The sequence below is a fragment of the Myotis nattereri genome (genome assembly GCF_964212035.1).
Source record: "Myotis nattereri genome assembly, chromosome: 2".
NCBI classification, from domain to species: Eukaryota; Metazoa; Chordata; class Mammalia; order Chiroptera; family Vespertilionidae; genus Myotis; species Myotis nattereri.
In genome coordinates, this window is record NC_138076.1 from 184,730,233 (window position 1) to 184,751,855 (window position 21,623).

A 21,623-nucleotide genomic window follows, 5' to 3' on the forward strand; every position below is an offset into this window, starting at 1 on the left:
ATCCAGCGACACAGAGGCTTTAGGCTCAATTTTTAAGCATCTTAGTTTACTAAGTTAATAAATCAACAAGTCTGTGGTTTTTCTTCTTAATCACAAAAGAAAAAACGGAGGCTTGTCAAGTTAAACAACATCAACTCATTCACTGAGTGTTTCTGTAGACTTTTGACATGATGTGATAGTATAAGCCACGGCAACAGGAGGGTTAACTGTTAAAAAAAAAAAAAAAGAAACATAAAAATCTAAACCAGCAAGGAGGAGCTTCTTGGCTCCAAGTGACTAATCTTTTCTATAACCTGATTTATGCAGCCCTCAGAGCCAAAGAAACTTTACCAAAGGATTAAAACTTATATAAACAAAGGTCCTTTATTTGCAGCTCTGATTCGGAGCAAGACACTCCGGCTTACAAGTGTGCAGAGCTTTTTTCATATTGTTTACTCAATATGGAAGTGTTTAAAAATCTGATGACCTTACAAGTATTGAAGCAGCAGTGAATGAAGATGATGGTGAGCACTAAGGTAAAAGAAATTAATTTATTTGGGTTGTTGTGGGTTGCAATTCAGTCGCTTTTGTGTGAGAAAAAAATGTAAGGTAGATTTAAAACTTATTTACCATAAGACCCTTTGGTTTTTCTAATTGCCTTGTCTATAATTTTCTGAGAGTGACAACAATTTTATTTAATGCAGGATCTTGTAAGAGTAATAATATTGGTTTTTCACAAACAAACGTATGGCTATATACGTTGAAGTACCTTCCATATATTACATTTTCATTAGTATAGGGTCTAGTTATGGACTCAGTTTTGTAGCAGTGACTTATCTATTTCTTTTTTTCTTTTTTTTTGGCTCACGACTTACTGTTTTAAGCAGATTACTGTTACAGAAGGTTTAGTATCTCTCGTAGCGGTTTGGCAGATACCTGCAAACTTTTCAATTTCAGAGCAGGGTGAAGTGTTCTTTCTCCCGACCTTAGGCCTAGTGAGCATGACTTTAAATCTGTTCAGAGTGCGCTATATTTGTCCTCTGTAGTTCGGCGAACCCAGGGGACTGGGGTCTGACTCCCGCTCAGGAAGTCTAAAAGGTAAAATGGGTGGATCCATCTGCTGGGAGGCAGAAGAAAGAAAGGGCTTTATTTTACTTTATTTTTTAAATTCATCTTTAGAGAGAGGAAGGGAGAGGGAGAGAGAGAGAAAAACATCGATGTGAGAGTGTAACATCACTTGGCTTCCTCCTGCGTGCCCCCTGCCAGAGATGGAGCCTCCAACCCGGGCTGAGAATCAAACTGGCAACCTTTTGGTGCATGGGACAATGCCCATTAACTGAGCTATATTGGCCAGGGTAGAGGGCTCTATTTTAAAAGTAGTGGCACCCCAGTCAATGGTGGGCCAGCCAGAGCTAGTTTGGGGTTGTCTTAGCTATGGACTGATTGGATTACACAGAGCAATTTTGAGACCTCAGTTGAAAGAGGCTAAAGATGTGTGCTACATGTCAAAATTTGAAGGAGAAGTTGTGTGTGGCTAGTCAGACGAGGTGCAAGGTGCATTTACCCTGCCGAGGAGACTGCAGGTGACATCATGACTGAAGGATGGGATTGCCAAAGACTCACCAAAGTGGCCATGAGAGTCAGTTTTAAAAATATATTTTTATTGACTTCAGAGAGGGAGGAGGGAGAGAGAGAGAGAGAGAGAGAGAGAGAGAGAGAGAGAGAGAGAGAGAAACATCAGTGATGAGAGAGAACAATCGGTTGGCTGCCTTTTGCACACCCCCACACTGGGGATTGAGCCTGCAACTCGGGCATGTGCCCTGACTGGGAATCGAACCATAACCATGGGTTGACACTCAACCACTGAGCCACGCTGGCTGGGCTGAGAGTCAGTTTTAAATAACTTGTCTTTGACAAAGGAGGCAAGGAAGAAATTTCTTGCCTCGATAACTCCTCCCTTTCAAGTTTCAACTTCAGAGGAGACAGAAGCAGCCTGTTCAGTTGTGAGGAAAGAGATGGGTGTGTGGGGTGGGGAGAGGTTGAGAGAGACTAGGAAAGAAAGAAAGAAAGAAAGAAAGAAAGAAAGAAAGAAAGAAAGAAAGAAAGAAAGCAGAGATAAAATCTGGACTGTCCCAATGGTAGGCGTTGGATATGTTGTAGTGGGAGGAAAGAAATTTTAATTTAAATGAAGTTCAAAGTGAATTGAGATATATTAATCTTGAAACTTTTTGTGGGACTAAAGATGACCAGAGGACTTTTTTTTTTAACCTTTTGAAAGTCAACAGAAAGAAGTAAGATGTGTTTGAGATTCCATTTACTGACAGGAAAGGAACTGGCCCCATAAAATGAATTTGATAGAAGAATAAGGCTATTTTCTGACATCACCACAAACCTCCTATTTAAGGCACTTGAACCTGCAATCCATTTCTAATGCAAATATTGCTCGCAAACCCAAGGTTGCATTATTTCAACTTTAATGTCTTTATTCATTAACACATCCCTTTCAGTGAACATTGACCTTCTCCTTAGAAAGACACCAAGATTATAATTTTGCCTTCTGCAGCTCTCCCTTCATTTCAGTAAACTGTTACTGGTTTTTCTGCTTGAATGTTTTCTACACATACATATTTCTCTTAAATATTTTCTAAACAAAAATATTTTGCCATTTAACCTGGAGACATCTTTTGTTTGAATCATGGGAATAGATTTAGCTTTTGAGGCATGGCATTTGTTGGACAAACTCAAAATGTGTTCTGAAGGCTTTGGCTAGAGAGAAATGATAAATATTTAATCAAGGATCTTTGTAGTTATTATTTAATGTATTTTATTGATTTTAGAGAGAGAGGAGAAGGGAAAGAAATAGAGAGAGGGGGAACATCAGTAAGAGAGAAACATTGATCAGCTGCCTCCTGCACACCCCCTATTGGGGATCGAGCCCACAACCGAGGCATGTGCCCTGACTGGAAATTGAACCTGAGACTCCTTGGTGCATGGGACATCAAGGGTATTATGGTTTGCAAAATGGAAATGCAGCGAGGCAAAAACCTAGGAGTGTTCCAAAGAAGGAAAATTAAGAGTTCTTATACTAAGAAGTACAAGATTGAGAATTATCAGTCCTGCATTCTTAGGTTTAGGATTAGTCAAGGACCATTAGCAGTCTGATGTTAGGCAGTCTGGACAATGAATTCCAGTTGGTCTGGAAGATGAATGGCAGGAGGTCTGATCACATCCGGTGTTTTGGACAATGGATGTTAGTTGAATATCATGAAACCTGGATATGTGAGTCCTTCAAGGGATAATCAGAGGGTTATCTGGAAGTCTGGTGTGGGTCCAGGTACTGACACACATGAGTTGATATATACCTAAACATGACACAAGACTAGAAGGGTCAGAAGTTCATGTCCCCTGGCAAGTTAGGACAAGAGTAGAATTGTTTCCTCCTGTCTCAACGTTCATAATGTTAATAAACTCATCAACTTGTTTAAAGTGACTGAACTTTTTGTATCCCCTTATCTTCACTCTTTTCTCACACCAATTCCATAGAAAGGGAATTGGTAAGGACTGTCAAAGCATGTGAATCAAATTTGGGCTACTCTATAAAGGGAGGAAAATAATTTCAGAAGTCTTTATAGCATTTTAAATCTTCAAAATAGCCATTTATTTTGTACACGAGAGGAATTAAATAAAATTACATGTCCCATATTTGAGATGAGGACAGAAAGCAGAAAATGCCTTAGGTGTTAACTTAGTACAGGTACTTAGAGCCAGAACAAAGACAAGATGAAGCCTAAGTTTGATAACTTTTCAGTTATTTTGTCTAGCGACAGGGCAACGGGAGTTACCAATTATTGAAATGTGCAATATATCAGGCTCTCTGACAAGCACTTTACATTATTTATCTCATTTTTTTATTGTACCTCTAATCTTTTTAGGATCCAGAAAGATTTAGATAGCTCCTATTCGAATCAATTCTAGGAAGTCTAATGATATCTACCTAGATGGTCCCTTGGCAGTCCCAGAAGCATCAGAGATACTTGGGCGTTTGGTATAAAAGTGAGAATTCAGCCCTGCCAGTGTGGCTCAGTGGTTGAGCATCTACCCAGGAACAAAGAAGTCACTGGTTCTCCCTCTACTGCCTACCAAATTCATTATGGGGCCAGTTTCTTTCCTGACACTCAATGGAACCTCAAACAGGTCTCACTTCTTTCTGGGGTGATTTGTGTTTTTGTTTGTTTTGTTTTGTTTTGCTTTGTGTAATTTGTATTATGAAGTCTACTCTGTAATTTTCTTCCATTATAGTTTCTACCTGTGTGCAAGAAAATGGTTTCAAATATATGTAGGCTCCAAAGCCCGACCAGAGAAATTGTAAGGCGACCAGGACTCCTTTAATCCCTTTCCCCTCTGCTCCTTCTCCTTTTTCTTTTCCTTATAGCTCACCCTTTCCCAGCCTTCACCATGTTTTCTCATTTCCAGGTACCTATCCTGTTCTCCTAGGGCCGTGGTCGGCAAACTGCGGCTCACAAGCCACATGCGGCTCTTTGGCCCCTTAAATGTGGCTCTTCCTAAGCCTTAGGAGTACCCTAATTAAGTTAATAACAATGTACCTACCTACATAGTCTAAGTTTAAAAAATTTGCCTCTCAAAAGAAATTTCAATCGTTGTACTGTTGATATTTGGCTCTGTTGACTAATGAGTTTGCTGACCACTGCCCTAGGGCTTTGTTCGTAGCTAGCTCTTAACTATTAACTAGGGTACTAGTTGATAATAAGGATTTCCCCTTCAAGAGAGATTTTTGTCTTTTAATGAGGAACTCTTGACCTAAATGGCCCTTAAAATGTAAAAGAATGAATTTCAAATTATGGAAAGTGATGGGGGTTAATTCTGGGCAGTTCAGCTCAAGTTATGTTGCCGATTGCTTGTTCAGATCATTTATGTTTCTGAAAATAGAGGAATGTATTCAATAAAAGGAAGCAAATTATCAGACCACACCAGAATACAGTTTTGTCACAGTGATAGCTGTGTGTGGGACCACAGCCTCCGAGCTTTCATGTAAGCTCACCCTAGTTATTTCAGCATTTCAATCGCATAGACTCCATATTCACATGCTTAGAGGATAATCAGGCATTATGCCTATAAGATAAGATATATTTTTAAATTTAAGTCTACAATTTTTGATAAAATTTTTTCCTTTTTATAAGGCTTATCCATATTTTAAAAGTATTCAATTTTAAAATTATTGAATTTATTAATTATAGTTTGCTACACATGTGGTAATATTTGTGGCTCCTCTATTCTTTCAGAATTTTAGAATTTGCTCTCATTCCTCTAATCTACTTACAATCCAGGTAAACTCTGCAAGATATGCTGTTTCTACATTGTCTATTATTTCCCTCTTAGTTTTTATGGGCTGCTTCTTACTGTTCTAAATAACAAAAAGAATGTTTCAACAGGGAAGAGGTGGATTTTTCTGAACCTCTATCTTGTATGATTCTGTCAAAATCTTGTAATTCTAGAAGTGGTTATGTAAGACAAATGTCCTTTCATCATTCGTTATTAGAACTGGAAAGGTAAATAGTAATATAAATCCTACTTAGGATTTAGGTAGATTGTTTTCATTATTCTATTTTCCTTTTTGTTTTTTTGAACTTTTTTCCACATTGTTTTGAGCCCACTTTTGTTGTCTATCTGTCTTTCTTGTCCCTCTCTCTCTTTTTAAATCCTGTTTATTTGCTACTAATAACAAAAATACCCACTATTATATCTGATCTTTCTGTTGTGAACAGTTACTGTGGCTATAATAGCTACCTCTGATTGAACACCAAAGACCTGTCAGGTACTTTAAATATTTTATTCCTATCCTATATAATAAAGAGGTAATATGCAAATTGACCATCATGCCCTCACACAAAAGATGGTTGCCCCCATGTGGTCACAAGATGGCCACCACAAGATGGCTAGCAGGGGAGGGCAGTTAGAGGCAACAAGGCCAGCAGAGGAGGGAAGTTGAAGGCAATTGGGCTGGCAGGGGAGCAGTTAGGTGTCAATCAGGCTAGCAGGGGAGTGGTTAGGGGGTGCTCAGCCTGGCAGGCAGAAGCAGTTAGGGGCAATCAAGCAGGCAGGCAGGCGAGTGGTTGGGAGCCAGTAGTTTGGATTGTGAGAGGGATATCTGACTGCTCCAAGGGGTCCCAGATTCGAGACAGTGCAGGCTGGGCTGAGGAACACCGCCCGCCGCCCCCTCAGTGCACAAATTTCCTGCATTGGGCCTCTAGTTCTTTAATAAATTAATAAATTTAATAAAATTTTACAATTATTATCATTTTTTTTTACAAAGGGAGCACAAAAACCATACTCTATTAACTTTATCACACTGTATTAATCATCTATCTACACTAATAAAAGAGAAAAATGGTAATTGGCGTATGACGATACCCTTTTCATTGGCTAATCAGGGCTATATGCAAATTAACTGCCAACAAGATGGCGGTTAATTTGCATATGTAGGCACAATGCAGGGAGGCGAAAGGGAAAGCAGGAAGAAGCTCCCTGCCACTGACAGTGATCGGAAACCCAGGGGGGAGCTAAGAGCTGGGGGGCAGGGCAAAGGCGGCCCTGGGGCCGCCTTTGCCCTGCCCCCCAGCCATGATCAGAGAATCAGGCACCTTTGCCGCCCTGGCCAGTGATAGCAGGAAGTAGGGGTGGAGCCAGCGATGGGAGCTGGGCATGGTCGAAGCTGGAAGTCCCAGGAGCTAGGGGCCCCTTGCCTGGGCCTAAAGCGAAGCCCATAATCTCGGGGCCGCTGCAGCTGTGGGTCCCTGCTGCCCAGGCCGGACGCCTCAGCCAGAGGCATCCTGCAGAGGCAGGGGCGGAGACCACGCGATCTCGGCCCCCCCCCTCACCCCCCCGCTGCCACTGCAGGTCCCCGCTGCCCAGGCCGGACGCCTAGGCCGGAGGCGTCAGGCCTGGGCAAGGGGCCAATCCAGTGATTGGAGGGTGATGGGGGTCAATGCCTGAGGGCTCCCAGTATGTGAGAGGGGGCAGGCTGGGCTGAGGGACACTCCCCCAACACACACACCCAGTGCACGAATTTCGTGCACTGGGCCCCTAGTATATATATAAAAGTCTAAGTGACCAGCCGACCGTTTGACCATCAGACTGGTAGCTATGACACACACTGGTCATCAGGGGGAAGACACTCAACACAGGAGTGGAAACCACAGGCATGAAAACATGAAACAGACAGATGAATCTCAGAGGGAAGGGGAGAAAGGGGAGGATGGGAAGAGATTAACCAAAGATCTTATATGCATACTAGAGGACCAGTGCATGGATTCATGCACCGGTGGGGTCCCCCAGCCTGGCCTGCACCCTCTTGCAATCCTGGACCCCTCGGGGGATATTTGAGAGCTGGTTTTGGCTCAATCCCTGCAGGCCCGGAGACCCCAGTGGTACACAAATCTGTGCACTGAGCCTTTGGTAACTTTATATTAACCTTTACTCATTTATTTAGTATTTTTGTTCATTGCTCATAAAATACATTCATTTCAACTATTTATTGAGCACCTGTTATGTGCAAGTAATGGGTTTAAATATTGTGGGAACTACAGAGATAACTCATATACATTCTTGTCCTCAGGTACTTTTCAGGCTAAATGAGGAAATAACACCTCATTATTGTCCAGGTAGGAGCTTTCAACTTCTTCAAGTTATTTTCCAAACCCCAACCACAAAAATGATATCAAATACAAAAGTATTTGTATTCTTTAGCTCAATAAACATTTGCTGAGTGATTGAGTAAATGTTTGTGTAAACTAATATCAGAAGAATCTTGTAAACCCTGAGGTGAGATGAAAGGATCATGAGAGGTTCCTTGGAAAATGTGGCATTTGGGAACGTGGGTATAGATTCCCAGAGGGTGAGAGGAGGGTATGTCAAGGTGAAGAAATTGTATGGGCCAAGGTATGGAGGTGCATGAATGTGAGGTGTGAAATATATAGGAGGTTACTGCACAAAAGGGAGCAGTAGCAATGCAGGTGAAATGTAATCTGAAGTCCTATGCAGGGGCCTTAATGGACTAGTTACGGGCTATGGGCCTATTCTCGCAGAGGAGTTTTCAATTCACTGTAAGAGATAATTTTCTTAGATGTATATAGAACAAAGAAATAGAAGTCTTAATATAAATCCAATGTGAAAATTTCAGTTGGATATTTTTTTGGGGAGGGGGAAGAATAAAGAGAAGCTTCCAACAATCTTTCAGTATTAGAAATATTTAGTAAGTGTATATTAGATTTTTCAAATTTTCTTTCCATTAAAACCTTAAAAAACAAAGTGAAACAAAGGAAAACTGTCTCATACTGGGTAAAGACTTTTATTCTCAACATTAAACAAGTTCTTTACACGTTGAAAAATATTCATATCCCATTGTTCTTTTGCCTGACCTATTTGTCCAGTTCCAAGACGAACTGATTTGACAGGGTCCTATAAAAAATAAACCATAAGGCACAGTGGAAGTAGCAGAAAAATATTTTTGTTTGGGCATAATGTAGAGAAATTGTCTGGACTTTGGCATCTGATAAATCTGGGCTCTATTTTTGGAATAACACTTATTAACTATGTGATCTTGGATGAGTTGGTTCAATTTCTTTTAAAGATATAGGCTCTTTATTTTGAAATATATGACTGTTTGAGAATGCGAAAAAATCTCATTCTTATCTGTTTTAAAAATTATATTTTTATAAATTCAGCTCATGTTTTACTCCTTAGTTTCTATCAGTAAGTGGTATACCTGCCTCATAGGGCTTTGTGACTATTAGCAATTTTATATCCTACATAATAAAAGCCTAATATGCTAAGTGTCCGATTGTCTGGTCAGCCATTCAACCAATCAAAGTATAATATGCTAATGATGTGCTAAGGCTGTGCAACTGCTTGCTATGATGTGCACTGACCACCAGGGGGCAAACAGCTGACCAGTCGACCAGTCGCTATGATGTGCACTGACCACCAGGGGGCAGACACTCCGACTGGTAGGTTAGCTTGCTGCTGGGGTCTGGCCGATTGAGACTGAGCGAGATGGGCCAGACATGCTCTGGAGCCCTCCCGTGGTCCCTCCCCGGCTGTCCAACCTCCTGCGTCCCTCCCTGGCCCCGACTGTGCATTGGTGGGGTCCCTTGGCCTGGCCTGAGCCCTCTCGCAATCTTGGCTGAGGGATGACCCACCCCGAGTGCATGAATTTCATGCACCAGGCCTCTAGTATAAAGGTAAGAGATTTTTACCAGTCCATTAGGTTGGGGAGCTGTACACAGTGGCTAAGAGCACAGCTCTGGTACCCACCACCAACCTAAAACTAGAATGTAAATTCTACAAGGATGGGGGATTTTGTCTGTCTGATTCATTGAGGCATTCCAAGCACTTTGAACAGTGTCTGGCATATAGTAAGTGTTCAGCAAACTTATGGAATGATGAATGCTTAGATAATTGTTGTGGCTCCCCTGTGGGACTTGGTTTGTACTTGGTATAACCTGAGAAAGAAGGTGGTGAAGGGATTTACCCAAAGTCAAACAGCCTTAGTTTCTTTATCTGTAAAATGGGGACAGTAATAGTAATTTAAAAATTTTTTATTTTATTGATTTCAGAAAGGAAGGGATAGGGAGAGAGAGATAGAAACATCAATGAGAGTGTATCATTGACTGGTTGCCTCCTGCACACCACACACTGGGGATTAAACAACCCGGGCATGTGCCCTGACCAGGAATCAAACCGTGACCTCCTGGTTCATAAGTCAATGATCAATCACTGAGGCACACTGGCTGGGTGAAAGCTTATATCTTTAAGGATATTAGTTATAGGAAAAATTGATGTAGCTATTTTACTAAACCACATGTTTGAGCATCATGATTGGATTTCTAATGTACTCTGTGTTTATTTCTTCTGATGGAAATGCCACAGGACTATGACTCAATATGTTCTTTGATATCTCATTCTTCACTATCAATAAATATTTCTAAGCAAAGACATTTCAGCCAGCATAAATATTTTCCAAATAATGTAGGTTTAAGAGCAGCACGAGGAGGAATGATCACATACAGTACTATGTTTTCATAAGTGTTCAACAATTAAATAATTTTAAAAGTTTATTAATAGGTATAGATTTGAATTTTATTTTTGAGTTTGGTTATGAATTCAATGGATAGCCCTAATAAATAATAAGGAAAAAGGAGAGTTTGCAAGTATATTTTACATTTTTCAAATGAAAAGGCATTTCTCTTCCAATTAATTGAGAAACATTACCACTTCCTCCATCCCACTCCACGAGAAAATCTTTTTTAAAAATTGAATTTACTTAATCTCACTTATTATGGAAATACTAGAGGCTCAGTGCTCAGATTTGTGCAGATTGAAAGGAAGTTAATTAGAAGGTGGCCAGTGGGGCAGGACTGGGTGAGATGGGCTGGCACGCCCTGGAGCCAACCTCCTGCGGTTCCTTTCCAGCTGGTCACACCAAGGGTGGCGCTGGGGCTTGAAGGCCATCTGCAGAGTGAGCAAGGCCCCTCCAGCAGGTGGGATCCCTTGGCCTGGTCTGCGGGGATCGGGCTGAAATCGGTAGCCCAACATCCCCCAAGGGGTCCCAGAGTGTGAGAGGGCACTCTGCAAAGTTGCTGTCACTTGGAAGCTCCTGTGTTGAGTGTCTGCACCCTAGTGGTCAGTGCGCGTCATAGCTACCAGCCGGTCACTTAGCCTTTTATGTATGTAGACTAGAGGACCAGTGCATGAAATTCGAGCACTCGGGGGGGGGGGGGTTGCCCTCAGCCTGGCCTGCACCCTCTTGCAGTCTGGGAGCACTCGGGGGATGTCCAAATGATGGCTTAGGCCCACTTCCGGCCAGCAGTCGGACATCCTTAGTGCTGCCCACCACCGCAGCTGTGCTCGCCAGCCATGAGCTCGGCTCAGGGTTTCTGGCTGAGTTGCGCGCCCCCTGTGAGAGCACACTGACCACCAGGGGACAGCTCCTGCATTGAGCGTCTGCCCCCTGGTGATCAGTGCACGTCATAGCAACCAGGCATCCTGCCATTCGGTGGATTTGCATATTACCCTTTTATTATATAGGACTAGAGGCCCAGTGCACAAAAATTTGTGCACTTGGGGGGGGGGGTCCCCTCAGCTTGGCCTGTGCCCTCTTGCAGTCTGGGACCCCTCGGGGGATGACCACTTGCTGGCTTAGGCCTGCTCCCTGGGGGATTTGGCCTAAGATGGCAATCAGACATCCCTCTGGCAGCCTGGCAACCCTCGGGGGATGTCCACTTGCCAGCGGGGAGCAGGCCTAAACTGCAGTCGGACATCCTTAGCATTGCTGAGAGGCAGGTGAGGCTCCCACCACCACCGCTGTGCTGGCAGCCATCATCCTGGCTTGTGGCTGAGCAGAGCTCCCCATGTGAGAGCGCACTGACCACCAGAGGGCTGCTCCTGCATTGAGCATCTGCCCCCTGGTGGTCAGTGTGTGTCATAGTGACCAGTCATTCCCAGTCTTTCTGCTGTTAGGGTCAATTTTCATATTACCCTTTTACTATATAGGATAGAGGCCTGGTGCATGGGTGGGGGCCGGCTGGTTTGCCCTGAAGGGTGTCCTGGATCAGGGTGGGGGTCCCGCTTGGGTGCCTGGCCAGCCTGGATGAGGTGCTGATGGCTGTTTGCATCTGGTCACACCCCCTTCAGGTTGGGGTTCCCCACTGGGGTGGCTGGCCAGTCTGGGTGAGGGGCTGAGGGCTATCTTCAGGCTGGTGGGCGACTGAAGCTCCCAACCTCTCCTTTTTTTCTTTTTTTTTATTCTGGGATTTATTTACTTTGTATGGCTGTCACTGGAGCTGAGAGCCGGCTCCAACTCTGACGCTTGGCTCCAGCTTGAGGCCTCGGCTGCTGAAAGCAGGCATCCGGGGTTTGTTTGGTTTCTATAATTGAAACATTGTTGCTTTCAGGCTCAGAGCTGGGCTGTGGCAGGTGGGGAACTTTGGCTTCCTCCATCACTGGAGCAAGCAAGCCTCCTGTTCGCTTCAGCTGCGTGGCTGCCGGCCGCCATCTTGGTTGGCAGTTAATTTGCATATCGCCCTGATTAGCCAATAGGAAGATTAGTGGAGGTATGGTTAATTATCCTATTTGTCTTTTATTAGATAGGATAGGGCTTTTATTTCAATAATTATTTTGTGGAATTTAAATGTTTAATTGTGTAATACTATGTTTAGTTTATTGGGAAACGGAATTCATTTCCTAAAGAGTTTAGTAACTCAAATCAAAGCAAGAAAATTATAATTAATATGTTCTGGTATAATGAAAATGTGTATATATTTTATAGCAGGTTATTGTTTTTAGGTAGATGGCACACTTGCTTAATCCATGGTCAACTGAAGATGCTGGTGGTGTTATTTTCAAAAGATAAGAACTGTTAAGCTCTGAGGCAGCACAATATCAAGGACCAAAGTCAGAAACTGCTCAAGTAGCCTAATGTTCTCTAGGTTGTATAAATAAGCTCAAGCTCCTTAATTATGAACTAGGAAATTTTTGGAATAAAGGATGATTAAGTCCTGGTCTCTGCCGTTAGGTACCTAACAATTGAGAAATCTGTCACACAAATGATATAGTAATAGTATAACAATATAGTATTTTTATTATAACTAAAGTAGTAATAATATAATACTCTGATTTTATATGAATCCAAAAGACATCCTCAAAGCATGATGAGAGTTCACTGGGTGGAGAACTCATAATCAGTAGAGAAATGATGCAAGTTTTTTGACTTTGTCACTAAAAGATTTCAAAAGGTTGCACTCTAGACAGTTGCTCAATTTGGAGGGAATGGAGGGGAGAGTCAGAGAATGTAAAAGAAGAAAAATATGATGCTGTCAGTTAAACAGAAATAAACTAAAACAACCAAACGGCTTGGCCAGGCATAAGTATATGAAGAGAAATGATGTGCAGTGAAGCCGGGAAAGAGGATGGGGTTAATTTAGGGAGGGACATGAATGCCAGGCTAATGAAGTTGATGTATTTTAGTTGATAAAAACAAGCCTTTCAAAAATTCTGCATAAAGGGCTGAGGTAGTAAGAATGTTGGTGAGCACTAATAATGCCTACTAAAAGTGCATTGAGTATCAGCTGAGTCTTTCCATAGCTTTGGGTTGTGTGTATGTAAAAGGAAAAATAATGGGTGGATCAGAATAGTTGATATGAAAAGCTCACCCTGAACTCAGCCAAAGGATCTTTGGACTCAGGCTTTTCTACTCATAACCAAAAGGTATTTTTTAATCTAAGCATACTGCTACTAGGTAATGATATTCAGGATCCAGGGAATAGGACATTATTGCATAATGTCTTCTCAAAATGCTCACGAGAATTTCCAGAAGTTTTAAATATGGTCTTATGAAATCAGTTCTTTGTTCTGGCTCCGTGTTGCAACGTGGAAGATAGAGAGATCATTTGTGTTTCTAATTGTGCAGTAAAACATAATTTGCAAGGTGTATATAAGTGTTTAGAAGCTTAACTCACTCTCAAGTTACTGAAAGTTGCCATAGGCACAATGAGAAAGGTTGGGAGAAATTAGTCATCAAAACTCACTGTGGATATCTCCGATTACATCAGTCAAGTTCCACTCATCATTGTTTTCACAAGGTAATCATTAAAAACCAGGGAAAGTGTTTGGCAAACTCCATAGCAGTAAGGCTTTCCCAACTTTTATATATTTGGTCTCCTACTGGCATGCAAACATCAACTAAGAAAATAATACTGAATTTGTTCAAATGTTTCACTTTGATAAAAAAAATTAATGAAAAAACTTTAGAATAACATCTACAATTAATATCTGTTGAATCAATAAAATAGCCTCTTTCTTCCTTAGAAGTCTCCCAGTTGGAATAAGTTACGTAGGCACCTTACCTACATTCTACTCTTTAGCAATGGAGGTTAATAAGTTACTATACATAATTCTTCTTGTATTATTCCTGGTAATTGTGTGCTACTCTATACAATATCCTTGAATGTCATATGCATCCATTAATAATTTGTTAACTCTTAAAAGATAGAGAGGAGAGTTGATATAGATGTGATATGCAATAAAATTTTATTGAAAATAAACAATTATGGGACACTTTAAAAATAAGTTTAAAGACTTTAATTTAATTACACCTTACTCAATGTAAAATATGGGGCATATCCTGGCAAGGTGGCTCAGTTGGTTGGTGCATTGTCCTATACACCAAAAGTTTGAAGGTTTGATTCCCAGTCAGGCCACATACCTAGATTATGGGTTCAATCCCTAGTCAGGGCATGTATGGGAGGCAACTGATCAATGTTTCTCTCACATGGATGGTTCTCTCTCTCTCTCCCCCTTCCTCTCTCTAAAAATCAACAAAAAAGCATATCCTTTGTTGAGTATTAAAATAATTAATCAACTACCTCAAAAAAGTAATAATAATAATAAATAACTGAGTTGAACTGATAATAAAGAGATAAAAGAGTCATGTGACTTGATCATTTGTGGCTTGATACAAGACTTAAAGAGCTTTGGGAGTGAGGATGGGGGATCATACATGTAAGTTACTGAGTATTCTGGCAGTCTAAAGACATTTTACAGTAAAGGGAGACCAGCCATTCATCCTATATAATAAAAGCGTAGTATGCAAATTGTCCCCTCGACTGGGAGATTGTCTGGGAGTTTGACAAGGGGGCAGGGCCAGCCAGGGGAAGGGATGGAGATCCTGGCTTGCGGTGGCAGGAGCCCCCAGCTGGTGGCGGTCAGCGGCAGTGGTGACAGTAGTAGGCAGGCAGCCAAGGGAAGGGAGGGAGGCCCCAGCCGGCTGCCGGCAGCTGCTAGGGACCCTACCAGTGCCCATATTTCGTGCACTGGGCCTCTAGTTTAGTCATATTTTGTCTGGTTGAGATCTACTGAATCCACATTACTGTACTGCCTAGATACATGTATGCACTACACATTCAAAACATAGTTTAACTCAATATTAGTAATTGCAGGGGTAAAAATAAGATCATGCACAAGAAACAATAAATGTGTCTGGTCAGCAATAATACATGCTAATGGTGAAGTATGGACAATTATTGCAAATGGAGTTAGAAAAGTTGATGAAATGGTCTCAGGCTACCACTTGGCCTCAATATCTAATGCACTTTGTACACTGTAGGTAGCAAATAAATTATACTTGGGGTACTAGATCAACTTGGGCTAATTTATGTACATACATTGACAATGAAGTTGTTTTTTAAAAATATATTTTTTATTGATTTCAGAGAAAAAGGGAGAGGAGAGAGATAGAAACATCAATGATGAGAGAGATTCAATGATAGGCTGCCTCCTGCACACTCCACACTGGGGATCAAGCCCGCACAATGGACATATGCCCTGACTGGGAATCGAACCCTGACCTCCTGGTTCATAGGTCGAGGCTCAACCATTGAGTCATACTGACCAGGTGACAATGAAGTTTTAAATAAATTTTCTTTAAAGTTTTTTTACTTTCAACAATCAATTTCTTTTCCATTCAAATTACAAAGAGAATGAAACCACTCTGTATCTTAAAACATTCTTTATATTTCAAAATGATACATTCTTAACAGATGGGGTATGAATAATGCCTTTTTTCCTATAGTTGGAAATAAGTGTGAACTTGGGATTAGTCATGTAACTAAGAGTTTCACACAAAGAGTGAAGAAAATGCTCTACCTTATAAAGGGGATATACATGGGCAATTCACATAACATACAAATGAGCCTACTATTAATGGCTCAATAGCATGTGCATGGCTTACTAGCTCATCTTATTTCCAAATGAAGTGCTTTGGAAAATGTGGGTGTTTCTTTCATAGTGAAGTACAGCCTTGGTTATATTTGTGTGAATTCAGAATTTTTATACATATAAAATCTAATGATGCTGGATGTTGGGTTATACAATAGGCCAAATTCCAGTCAAAGGGAAATATTTTTGGAATCTATAACTAGGTATTTATCACTGCTAGTAAGATAGCTATGCCTTTGACTTTTGCTGAAGCAGGGATAAAATATAGTCATTGTTCTATCAATGTTTTCTTTTGTAGATCATAGCTTTCCAATATAAGGTCACATAGTTGGGAGTTATGGTTTCATAAATACTTTTTTTTTCATAAGTAAGAACATATTCAGTGGCCCTGGCCAGTGTTGCTAAGTGGTTAGAGTGTTGGCCCATGCACAAAAGGGTCACAGGTTTGAATCCCAATCAAGGGCATGTACCTGGATTGAGGGTTTGCTCCCTACCCTCAGTCGGGGTGTATGCAGGAAGCAACCAGTCAATGTGGCTTTCTCACATCGATGTTTCTCTCTTGCTCTCACCCTTCCTCCCTTCCTTCCAATCTCTCTGAAAAGCAATGGAAAAAATATCCTCTAGTGAGGATTAACAACAACAACAACAACAAAAATATACTCAATGAATTCATTAAAGTATACTGTGTTCGGATATTTGTGCTTCATCTTTGCAGGGTGTCATCTCCAAATTGGCTCCTCACCTTTGCCTTCAAAAGGTCATTTCATTGCTCTATCATGTTGGTAGCTTCTGGATAATCCAATATTTAAAAGGACCAGTGGATCTCATGGTATTGTGTCTATCATTGAACCTCCTTTATCATAAAGTAGGTCCTTTGGCCCAATGTAATGTTTTGCAGGATCCTATGTTGAAAGACCAAACATTTCATAAGCACTTAGATTATGATCCAAACCGAGGCTCTGTGAGCAGAAAAGTAATTTCCACAGGTAGAATATGCACCAGTTCCAGTACAGAGGAATTGATAGCCCTTCCGGGTGGAAGGGTCTCAATGTAATCAACTTGCCACCAGAGAAGCTGACTGGTTTTCTCATGGACCATAGTAAGGGCTTAGAGTTTGTCTCTGTTTCTGGCAAGTTTAATATTCACTAGTGACTGATAGTAAGTGCTGTATGAGAGAGTTTGGAGATTAATGCATTTGAAAATTCTTTTTTTTTTAAATTATACTTTTAAAATATATATATTTTATTGATTTTTTTACAGAGAGGAAGGGAGAGGGGTAGAGAGTTAGAAACACTGATGAGAGAGAAACATCGATAGGCTGCCTTCTGCACACGCCTTACTGGGGATGTGCCCACAACCAAGGTACGTGCCCTTGACTGGAATTGAATCTGGGACCCTTCAGTCCACAGGCCAATGCTCTATCCCCGTGATTGGCAAACTGCGGCTCGCGAGCCACATGCAGCTCTTTGGCCCCTTGAGTGTGGCTCTTCCTAAGCCTTAGGAGTATCCTAATTAAGTTAATAACAATGTACCTACCTATATAATTTAAGTTTAAAAAATTTGGCTCTCAAAAGAAATTTCAATCGTTGTACTGTTGATATTTGGCTCTGTTGACTAATGAGTTTGCCGACCACTGCTCTATCCACTGAGCCAAACCAGTTAGAGCTGAAAATTCTTTTGCTTAGCCCGGGTAAATGTCACACACTTGTGTATCAACTATTCAGACCTTGACATTGTCTTTCTGAGTATGCTTCCATTTCAGTTAGTCCCACTTTCACCTTTAGGATAACAGCCTACTTAAATAGCTGTTCTGTGGCCTCACCACATCAAAAATAACTCCTCATTGGGTACTTTTCACCAGGAAATGCATCTGAATTTTTTTCTTTAACAGTAATGTTTTCTTTTAACCTTGTCAATTAATCAACTTTTTATTTGTGTTATATTACTCATAACATGGCACTCCTTGTAGTGTCAGTCTGTCACTTCCTTCATTTTTCCTTTACTTGTATATTCAAACTCAACTTCTTGGTTTATAATTTCAATTCTGTACTTATTAGCTGCTTAGATTCCTTTACTCCCTTAACTCACTGCTGAATCAAAACTGAAATTCCAAATTCTAGGTAAACGCATGTATCTATTTATCTCCCTTCTTTTCTCTTTGTATTGAATGTTTTGGCATAAATCACATAAAGATATTGATGACTTCTGTATCAATTCATATTATCCAATCTGACTCAGTCTAGTAATTAATGCTATTCTCAAATCTTTTTACTCAATTTCATTTAACATTCTGTTTTAATCTCTCCTGTGACTATTGTTAACTTTTTTTTCATTTTATTGGGGTCTTCAAGCATGTCCCTGACCAATTTATTTTCTGCTGACAAACATGCCTTTCCCATTGATAATGTGATAGCCTTTATTCTCTTCTTCTTACCCCCAAATTTCTGCAGATTTCTATAAACTTTGCTCTAACATAACCCACATCCTTCCTCACACAAAGAGTACCCACATCTATCTATATAAAACCCTAATATGCATATCGACCGAACGGCAGAACAACCTGCAAAACAATGGTTTGGCGGGGGGTGGGGCCTGTAAATGGGCAGTGCCAGGCCAGCCAAAGTGGGTGCCAGTGGGCAGAGGAAGGTGACCAGCGGCAGCAGTGAAGAGTGGGGCTGGCAAGTGGGTGGTGCCAGGCCAGCCAAGGCAGGTGCCAGTGGAGTGGCGGGGGGGGGGGGGAGGGGGGGGGCGGCATAGCCCTGCCAGTCACCCGCAGTTTGGCCCTGATTGCCAATTAGGCCGAGGGACCCTACCTGTGCACGAATTTCATGCACTGGGCCTCTAGTGAATATATAAAGACTTGTACAAATGTGCGTAGTCAATCTCACTAATAAGTGAGAAAGTGTTAAACAGCAAAAACAATCAGTTGCTGTATCTGGGGAGGGTGTTTAACAATGATAGGGAGAATTACAACAGACTCCATGTTTTTGCTGAGTAGAAGAAGAATGTTTGTCTTGGACCCAATCTAGAAGCTAACCTAGCAAAAAGCACATAAGAAGATACAAATAATTACAAAACAAAACAAATACAATATATACAAAAACCGAAAACAACAAAAAACAAGTCTAAAACTTTTCCATTGCTTCAGCTTAGTAGAGAACACAGAGCAATCCACTGGAAGACAAAGAGTGCTCAGAACAGGTAAACTTGAGCAAATCACAAGGCACCTGCAAATAGAGACACTCATCTCCTCATCCCTAGTTAATCATTAGAAAGGTGCAAGCTGTGTGATGTAAAATTGAAAGCAACAAATGAACAAATAAGAAAAACAAACAAAAACTCATAGACACAGAGGACAGTGTGGTGGTTACGAGAGGGAAGAGGGGTGGGGGCGGTAGTAAAGGATAAAGGGGGCCAAATGGATGATGATGGAGGATGATCTGACTTTGGGTGGAGGGCACACAATGCAATATACAGATCATGCATCATAGAAATGTACACTTGAAACCTATATAATCTTATTAACCAATGCCACCCCACTAAATTAAAAAAGTTTAGCTTAACTTTAAATTAGCAAACTAAAGAAGGGCATGAGTTTATTGAGAAATAAATCCAAAGATAACATGAAATTGTATTAGGAGTCAAATATATTGGAGCAAAACAAAATCTTCTTGATATAAGAACCCATGATAAGAAATTATCTGAAGTTGGTAATAGAGAAAAAAAAATGTTTTCCAAGAGGAGAAAAATAAATGATTATTTCAGCACTGATCACAGTGTTGGTCACAGTAGAAGATGGTGTTGGCTTGAAATTGGGGGTGTCAGTATAAACCCATATTTAATATCTACACATTTACCTATACCTATGTTATTTACCTGTATTTGGAAATACAGACATATTTCCCAAGTGTACATATGTCTCTATCTTAGTCTTTAAATATTATTTATCACTAAAGGAGGGTTAATTTTCAAAAAAAGGGTTAATTTGAGAGTCGTGTCAAAGAAAGTGAAAAATGAGCCTAAAACATACTCAGGATCCAGAAAGTAAGGAAGTGCCCAAACAAAGATGGGGAGATAGCAAAAGGATTTGGGAACCGGTTTTAAGGGGCTTCTACCAGCACCTGTCAGCAGACTATAGGAATCAGCTTGAAGAAGCTTCTATTAGAAAATTTGAGCATGAATAAATAATAAAGGCAATAGGTTAAAACCCATTGAATAAAATAAAAACTCATGATGAGTCCATCCTGAAATAAATGACTAAATAAATATTGAAAGAGAAATGGAAGCTCTTATAATAGACTACCAACCAAAAAATATAACATTAATAATGGGATGAGAAAACCATCAATGGATTTATAACGAATGAGGATGAAACAGGATATTTATGTAGTCTCAAAGTATCTCCATAGAAATCACTTATTCATTTCAAAGGGAAAAATAATAACTATACTGAAAACACTGGTACACACTCTAACCTGGGATGGAGAGGGCAAACTCCGAAGACTGGCAGGTGAACCGGTCTGGGCCTGCCGGGTCAGCAGGAGGGTCTCAGCGTCCAGGTCGTCTTGCCCTATTGTTATGCGGAGTTGATAAACTTGCTTCACTCAGCTTGTGGCTGAGCCCTCCCTCTTTCGACTTCCTGAGCTGGATGGGGAGGGCAGGGTGACCAAAGCTGGCAGTGGCTGGCATTTTATACCAAGAGGAGGAGGAGGAGGAGGAGGAGGAGGAGGAGGAGGAGGAGGAGGAGGAGGAAGAGGAGGAGGAGGAGGAGAAGGAGGAGGAGAAGGAGCTGTCCTCCCTGGGGAAAAGGGAAGCAGGAGTATGGAGGGGTTAATAGCGTCTTTCCTGTCATCAGTTGATTTCTAATGAACAGGGTCAGGAGGCTGTGCTTTCCCACTGCCCAGTTTTCTCCTAATGGGGGAAGGGATGTGGAGAGAATAAAATACTGGGACAGACTGACATCATATATCTCCAGATGTCATCGACTGAGGAGAACGTAATATCACTTCAATGGTATTCTTGTCCCAAGTGTGCAACCAAAACCTAATAATGAAGAAACATCAAACTCCTACTGGGAAATATTTCACAAAACAACTAATGTATACTCTTAAAAAATTTCAAGGTCAAGAAAAAAACAACAACTGAGTAATTCTTCCTGATCAAAATAAACTAAAGAGATAAAGTAACTAAATGCAGTGTATGGTGCTGGATTAGATCCAGGACCACTTAAATAAAAAAAGACACACAAAAAACTATTAAGACATTATCAGGACAATTGATACAATATATAGACCATGGATTAGATAATAATAGTGAACTAATGTTTAATTCTCAGACTTTGAGGATTGCATTATACTTACACAAAATAGAATATCTTGTTTAAGGAAATATACACAGAAAAAATTAGTAATACTTAAAGGACCACAGTATCTCCAGCTTATTCAAGTTGGATCCCATCTTCACAAGTTCTGCATCTGAATATTTGACCAACTGGATATTTGAAAAATGCTTGAAAAAAATGTGACATTGTTACTGACATGAACTATGCAGTTAGACCTATGATAGTTGGGTCTGTACTGAACTTGTATGGATCTTTTTCTTGTTATTATTCCATAAACAATACTATATAATAACTATTTATATAGCACTTATGTTACATTAGGTATTATAAGAAATTTAGAAATGATTTAAATTATACAAAAGACTCTGCTTAGGTTATGTGCAAATATTATACCATTTTACTAGTATATAATGGACTTGAGAAAAGAAGGATTTTGGTATTCTCGGTGAGGGGTTCTGGACCCAATCTCCTCTGGTTACCAGGGGACGAGACTGTATACAGAGAGAATGAGAGA

The 21,623-nt window shown here is 40.7% G+C and overlaps 1 protein-coding gene across 1 annotated transcript in view; it reads right to left on the reverse strand.

Annotated features, from left to right (window-relative positions):
• The window catches only part of PYROXD1 (pyridine nucleotide-disulphide oxidoreductase domain 1), a 57,460-nt gene extending 36,988 nt beyond the window's left edge, over positions 1-20,472 (reverse strand). Inside the window, exon 1 of the mRNA XM_081083099.1 lies at positions 20,244-20,472. The gene's annotated coding sequence lies outside the window, so the exon portion shown is untranslated. The remainder of the gene's footprint in view (positions 1-20,243) is intronic.
• Between the last annotated feature and the right edge of the window lie 1,151 nt (positions 20,473-21,623).